We start from the raw sequence: 8,158 nt of genomic DNA, 5'->3' as shown, positions 1-8,158 counted from the left end.
GAATCATCATTCACCAGTTGAGTTAAAAAGTTATGTTTTAGACAACTATAACCTGGTGTTAAATCAATTTATTTATTAATAAGCTTCTTGCAAACATTAGAATGCTCATTAAGTAAAAAGATGCACTCATGTGCCTAAAACTATACATTAAATGATGCATTCTGAATAACAGAGGCAGTCTGTCTGAACTTCTGCCAGACAAATATTTGATCAGAATAATTTTGTTCAGCTCCATTTATTATGCTACTTGTATTAAGAAATAATTGTATTGCACTTTATAACAACCAGTCATGTTATGTCATGTACATTTGTCTGCCAGTCTACCATTCTGACAGTGTGCAGCAAGGGACATTTTTGGAATGGTATTTAAATAAATGCTGAATTATGATCACATTGTTTTTTGTTCTTTTTTTTTTAAGTTTTTTTAAATGTTGCTGTTTAAAAACCTATTTTCTTAAGTTACAGAATAAGTAATTCTGTTTTAGTTTTTCAATCAGTATTTCAGAGTAACAACATATTGACCAGACGTTAAACCCTCTGTTATCTTAGAACAAGTTATCTTTTGTTTTATTCCAATGTACAAAGGGTTTGTTCTACAGCTATGATGATATAAGTAGTCCAGTGTGTTTCACTTCACTTGAGTTAAGACTTAATATCAATGACTCTGTTACCATAGCATTTGACACTGTAATAACACTAAATTAAATCTTTATAATTGTTGCTACTAGTTTCACTTTACTTGAGGTAAGAGTTAATATTAATGACACTGTAATGCCACTTAATGAGATCTTCATAACTGTAGTTACTTGTTTCACTTTACTTGAGGTAAGAGATAATATTAATGATACTGTAATAACACTTAATGACATATTCATAACTGGTGCTACTTGTTCCACTTTAGTTGATGTAAAAGAAATTGTTAATGAGTCTGTTATTAAATCATTTGACAGTGTAATAGAGCTTAATTAAATCTTTATTGCTTGTCCTACTTGTTTTGCTTTATTTCAACAAAACAAGTAGGACAAGTGGAAATATTAATTATTGTTTTGTTAAAGCTTTTGCTAGTGTAATAATTAAATCATTATGACTACTATTATGACAAATTTATGTCAGATCATGATTTTTTGGTAAATGTCAAGTTGTCATAAAGACATTTTGAATAATGTCAACTTTGTATTAAAAGTGTCATGATTTACCGAATGACACTTTATGACAACAGTCATAAATATTCATGAAGACTTACTGATGTTCATGACAGGTGTTATATCATGTTTATGACAGTGTCATGACAGTCTTATTCACACCCCTTCAAATAAAGTGTTACCGATTTTTGTAATTATATGTCGTGTTGCCAAATGTTTCAACCCAACCTACTGAATCAGGAGGGACTGGAGTGATTTATGATTCCATGTTGTAGTTATTCAAATGCAAACTTTTATACAAAAACTGATGGATAAAAACAGATATACATCTGTGGTGATGCAAAGAAAAAGTGCAATCAGGAGCAAAATGTTCATCTAGAATCTAGCTTTAAAAAAACTGACAATCATCAAACATCAGAAATTTGAAGAAGTTTAAGTTTAATCAATCTCTGCCAATATATCCATTAAACACAGGTATTGTTTTATTGAAGTAGAACACATTATTTTTGAAGCTCCTTCAATGAAGTCATGTGTTTCCTGTTTTTTTTTCTTGGCAAGCTGAGAAAACAAATAAAGAGCTTTGAAGAAGATGCGCTGATAGTCAGCCATGTTTTGCAGTTGCTCAGTCCTTCCTCTCCTGTCACCTGAACACTCAGCATGCCATCCCCACTGACAGTTCAATCAAATCATCTTCCATCCCCTCCAGAGCCCACTTCCAGGATAGTTACGCTGACCCTCTACTCAGTGGGTCAGGGCAATAAATACTGAGCGCTGCTCACCAGAGGCATGTTGACTCCTATTCAGCCTTCAACAGCTGTGCAAAGACTGACTGGCTGTTAAAACACTATAGACTTGAACATATTTAGAAAATTGGCTTGAACAAGAGGAAAAAATATAGTAGGTCACTTTTTGACTCCCCTCAATAAGGCTCTTTGCTGTTCACCATTCTCCAGCCATTAGCATCTGGTGCTCCGTAAACTTCAGTTTCATTTGTGAACCCAGGCTAAAAAGTATTCAGCAGAGATCCATGAAGACATGAACGTGTGAGGAGAACCAGGCTTTTTTATCCACCATGCCTACAACCTCGTCAGAGTGGAAGATATTCCTGAATAAGACTTTAGCTAGCTACGTCCATATCATTGAAATGAAGTTGGCGGTGGAAGAAGACGTTTCAAAGTAGCCATGTTTGTTGTGAAACTGTAGTGGCTCCTGATGTTTAGAGCGACTCAATAAGTCGCTAATCGCTAATTTAAGATGCTAAAGATGATTTCAAATGTGAACTCCAGTACATTCTCTTTATTTTAAAAGAGCAAAAGTCAGTTTCACAGAGAATGCTCTATGTCTCTCTCACACAGTGGGACATCACCACTGCTACTAGAAGTAGCCAATGAAGGCTTTAAATAAACATTTTGAACACAGTGAATTAGTTCAAAGATAAATGGAAATGAGCTTAAATTAGGCATAAACAAGTCCAAGAAACTGAAATCTTAAAGTGGCCACAAACTTATAATCAGTGCATGCATTTCTGTTTTTACACACATAGTAAGACAATAGTTTGACATTAGTTCCAATTACCAAGGAATATGTATTATGTTTTATGTGAATTTTGACCAGGAAATTATAAATCAAAACCCACTAGATCCAACAAGCATGCTGATTGTGCAGGAGGCAGATATAAGACAGTTAAATAAATCAGTTGCTTGTCTGGTGATCAAGTTAATGAGACCTGTTGCATGTGCTTTAAAAAGCACACAAAACTATGTTAGCTTATATTGCTAATAGTGGTTAGCCTGGGGACAGAGCACAACAATCCTACACAAACATGAGGGTGATTTCATCACCTGATCAGAGTTCTGACTTTCCATTCAAATGGGACAGTCCAAGTCCAAGGCTGAGGTAGCAACAGTGTAGAAATCCTGTCAGCAGGGGCATTTCCCCAGTTTTGAGGTTTGTGGCCTGGTCCTCTCATAATGCTGCTTGTGGAGAGTTTAACTGTAACAATTCAAAGACGCTAAAGTCCGAAAAGAAAGCTGAGGTTTAACAGTTGAAGTATGAGAGATAAGGCGTTTTACTGAGTTCATATCTCCTTAATCACAACCTGAACATCTGAAAGCAGAGGAACTGGAGCAGGCTAACCAAACTTTGCTAATAACTTTAACCATTGTTGAAGTTATTAGCAACTTCAACAATGCTAATAACTTGTTTAGCATTGTCCTTTTATCCTTTTTTTTATCCTTTGCTGGAGCAAAGGATAAAACATTATCCTATGCTCCAGCTGCACTAAACCTCTGTGATGGGCATGAAGTCAGCATGGATCTTATTTCTAGAAGGATTTACCTGCAGTAAATAGGTCAAACAAATGCTGAATCCTCCTTGGTCAGCAGCTTTGAAATGGCATGGCATCAAGTTCACTGAACAAATGCTTTACCGACCACATACAGCAAAGATGGGGTTGAATTAAAGTAAAAGAAGGTTATAATATTCATTCTGCCCTCGTTCTGGGTATCCTCCATTTCTTCCTCTCTGCTCTCGTATTCATCAGGTTTAGATTGGGCTGCCAGGAGCATATTGACCTGTACTTGACACTCTCTGAAGACTTGTGAGCGGAGGAGAGATGGAGGGATGCGGTGGGCTGGTTTCAGCTCCATTCATCTTGACACTAAGCACACACACTTAAGGTTTTCCCTCTTCTTTTCCAGCTTACTGCAGTTTTTGTTTGAGTTACTGATGAGTTATGACTGTATACAGTCACGTCACCGTGGGCCATGCTCATCACTCACCAGGTAGAAGGCCTTTAAGTCCATGCTTCAAAATATTATGTGGCACAATTGTGTTATGATCTAAGAATTAAAAGAAAAATCATTAAAAGCGACATCCCTACGAATGACACTGCTAATGCTTAAGGTGGGGATGAATAAAGATCATTGTTACTTTTCTCTAACATCTAAGACCTTCATTAAGGTCTGGGGGCAACTGTGGCTCTGTGGGTGATTAGAAGGTTGTAGGTTCAATTCCAGCTTCCTCCTGCTACATGTTGATGTGCCCCTGGGCAAGGCACTTAACCTCAAATTGCCTACCAGGTGAGTTATAAATGTACGAGTGTTTGTGTGTCAGCCATCTTTTTCCAGTTGCTCAGTCCTTCCTCTCCTGTCACCTGAACACTCAGCACTCAGCATGTGTTCAGGTGACAGGTGTAAAGTGCTTTGAGTGGTCAGAATGATAGGAAAAGCACTATAAGTTAATTTACCATTAAAAGAACCGCTGTAGTTTCTTACATAAAAATAAAGACTTTTGAGAGAAACAGGATACCCATCCATTCTTCTTCTGAAATTGTTTCTGCCATTCAGTGACAAACAATGAAGCTAAAGCACAACTTGTCCTACACTGGAGACAAGGTTAGCTTACAGTTACAGTGTGGGACAAACAACACACTTTATTTGTTTCCTCCAAAGTGGCGTTTACTTCTTAGAGAACAATCCACTTAAGATTAGCACAAAAGCTCAACAAAGTACTGTATTAAGGCTAGATGGTATTCATTTAATGAGGAGCTAGTTGCTTTCAAGTGACTGTCAGAAGCTACTGAAGAGCAACTTCAGTTGCTTGAATTCAGGCAGCAGATTCACTGCTGCTCCTGTGTTAATGCAGGGGGTGGATGACTATTTATAAGAGGAAATCTTATGTCTGTTGTTAATCCACAGCAGAATCAGTTCAGCTGTGTGACTGTGTCCAGATGTGTGACAGTGGTAGTTTGACTTTAAGGCTGTTGCATTATTCACAGTCCGCTTTAATCAACTCTAGTTGGTTAACCTGGAAAGTTTGGTTCATTTGATGAGGTGTGAATCAATCAAACTCTGATCCAGACAAAATAAGTGAACTCTGGTCCTACAAACCTCGGGTTTGGTTGAGGTCAACTCTGGTGCAGTTTGAATGCGTGTGTGAACGCCAAGCAGACTGCTATGAAACCAGAAAGAGAACTATAGCACAGGGAATTCTGGGTAAAAACAAAAGCTAAAGTGAAAGGTGAAATGGCTTATGATCTTTTATTAAAGACAAAAAAAAAATCCTGGAACCACTAAAATCTGCTGCCACTCCATTTCTGTTTCCATCTGGTGAAGAAGGAAGTTGCACTCAGCGTTTTCTCCAGAGGTTTTTGTGTAGTTTCCTGCAGTGGAAGGATATTTTAAAGATATCTTAGCTTTTTTTTTTTTTTTAGAACTGTCAGTTTTTGAGGCTGGTGTTGAGGACTCATTTTAGGACTTTATGAAGCATAAAGGGAAGTGATGAAGGCCATGGTATGATACCAACGACTACCTTCACAAAGCCAGATTCATATTCATCTGTTTGGACCTGGAACCTAAACAACTAACCTGAGGCCCCCAACTTCACTCTCCATCCACTTCAAGGCTTTCACCTTTGACCTCTAACAGTGAGAACTGTCATGGCTCTGTGATCTTGTTTCCTCCTATCTTCCTCTATCCGCAAGCACAGACCATACTCTGTCTGTCTGGTCAAGGGAGAAACAATTCGGTCTCTTTCTTTCCAGTACCTGCAAATCTGTCAAATAGACACGGAGCAACTACAGCATTGAGGTTATAAACAGCTACAGCTAAAACTTTACCTCATTCTCCTTCTGTGATTCTGTGATTCTCAAGGTGTAAACCTTGAGAATCGGCAGCAGGCTAGCTGCCGTTTACTGCTGCAGTAAACGGCAGCAGGCTAGCTACTTGAGTCATTAGCCTGACATACTAGCCAGCTAGCATCAGGCTGTTAGAGTTGTGTCTACAAGGTCAGTGGACAGTCCATTTGTCCATCCACTGTCCAACATACTTATCCTCCATGACACAGCTTAAAGCTCATTAAGACATTCACTAACAAAACCAAATGGTTCTTACATATTCTCCAGTCCAACAATGACTACATTAACTGAGTATTTTATATTTATATGTATGATTAGCATATTTTAAAAAATGTAGATTGCAACTGTAATTAATATAATAATAATAATAATAGTGTGAAACTTTGCTATTTTTAATAAACCCACCCATGACAATCTCATACCAAGCTATGCTTACCAAACATCTTGTCATGTGAGAAACTGAATTTGGCTAAGTTGGGAAGCAGGACAGGAGAGTTTCCTTCATGGTTTCACACAACAAAGCAGCATTATGCATAATTCTCACAACATCTCCAGCCTTAACTCGCAGCACTGAGAGCCTCATCATAGCAGCGAGCAAGACTCTGGAAACTCAATGAGATAAGAGGCTTCATCAACCAAGGACTTTCCCACTCAGACGGAGAAAATATTCAAATTTAGGTCAGACTTTGAAGCCTGCGTAGTCCAACGAGTCGATTCTTTCCTTTCTGAGAAACATACATTTAATGTTCTGAGCATAATCTGTGAAAAGTATATTAGAGGGATGGTCAGGACTTAAAGAGCTCCGGCCGGGGGCCAGATTTCCGGCTTTTGACCAAACGGTCCACCTCAACCAATCTTCATGGTCCGCCTCAACCAAATTGTAGTCTCCGGGCTTAAAGAGCTCCGTCTGGGGGCCAGACTTCCGGCTTTTCAAACAAAGCGAGCATTGGACCAAATGGCCTGCCTCAACTAAATTGTAGATAATAGACAAAGATGTCTGCCAATCAGAATTCTGGCTCCCGTGTACTTGACCAATGACTGTAAAACGTTTTGTAGAAAAGAAGCGCATGCGTTTGGTTCGGTGGTTAAATCAAATGCGATATGAAAAAAGATGGAGTTTGTCTCACCCGGTAAAGAAACACGTTTACTTGACAAAAGAATTAAAAACAAGTGGCGCTGGGCATGGCTAGAGGAAAGGGGACAAGACGGGAAGCTGGTGGAAGTTTTTACAAAAGGGGGACACTGGGATTTCTTTGGGGGGCGTTTGGTCGAAGGTAAACTTTACACCTTACAATCACAACAATACCAGTTTAGACTTTGTGCAACTTCCTAAAACTGTATTTTGTAACATTAAATCATGCTTGGCTGCAACTGTATCAATGGCAGCTCTTCTTCTATTCCGTGTTTGTAGCTTCTTGGCGCAGCTCCGTTCTCCTGCTACTAGTAGCTTCATCGCATCAGTTCAGCGTCTCACCGGCTGATGACGTTGGTGTGATTCACTTGTCTGCTGTCTGATTTTCAAATATTTTATATTTTATTGAGGATTTTTGTACATATGTTTTGGCAGTTCTGTGATCATGTCAAAGTATCAACTTGTATTAAAAAGTGTTTTATTTCCATATGGATGCTGCCCGCTTCCATGGAAGAACAGAAATTTGCTCTTATAAACATGTAATTACTAAAATCATGATACCCTCACTGTGTATCCCTCTGAAAAATGAACCAATTTAAATAAAGAAATCCCTCCATGGTGATACCACGATAGTGAGCGTTCATTTTATAGCATTAACACTGGTGCTGTAAGTGGTCCGGTATGAAATACATGATGATGATAGAACAACGGTACCACAGCACTTTTAAATTTCAATTATCAGAACACCAAAATTGTTTCCATTGTTTTAAAAGGTTTATGTCAGTCTGCCTTTTCCGCAGCGATACGTTTCCCGACCGCCCTGCACCTTAGGGGGTTAAAAAAAAAATCAAATAAAAAACGACACGCACATTGCGCAAAACTCTGAAACAGGAGAAGCGGGACATAAAAACGGAGTGACGAACTAGATGTGAATTATGGCATAAAAGCAGAGAATCCGATGCTGAACAGTGAAAAATCAACACATGATGTGAAACATGACGATTAGGCAGCGCAGCAGGTGATGAGTGAAGATTACTGATGGTGAGCGTCAATATATATGATTAAATAAATCTAGCAACAGGAAAGAGACTAAAGTGGACATAGCAATAAACCAAGAGAGGATAATACTAATCAAAGGAAACTAAATAGAAATGAATGAAGAACAAAATGCAAGAATAAACTAAGAAACTAAAGTAAATACAGAGGAATAAACTGGTATGGTATTTATGTTTTTAATTAGATTTGATA

The 8,158-nt window shown here is 38.2% G+C and overlaps 1 protein-coding gene across 12 annotated transcripts in view; it reads right to left on the bottom strand.

Moving 5' to 3' along the window:
* agrn (agrin) overlaps nt 1-8,158 on the bottom strand; it is a 593,620-nt gene that overhangs the window by 475,834 nt on the left and 109,628 nt on the right. The window lies entirely within an intron of this gene.

This window comes from Poecilia formosa, unplaced genomic scaffold (genome assembly GCF_000485575.1).
Source record: "Poecilia formosa unplaced genomic scaffold, Poecilia_formosa-5.1.2 Scaffold352, whole genome shotgun sequence".
NCBI classification, from domain to species: domain Eukaryota; kingdom Metazoa; phylum Chordata; class Actinopteri; order Cyprinodontiformes; family Poeciliidae; genus Poecilia; species Poecilia formosa.
The sequence above is the reverse complement of the archived record's forward strand: the minus strand, read 5'-3'. Positions and strand labels throughout refer to the sequence as shown.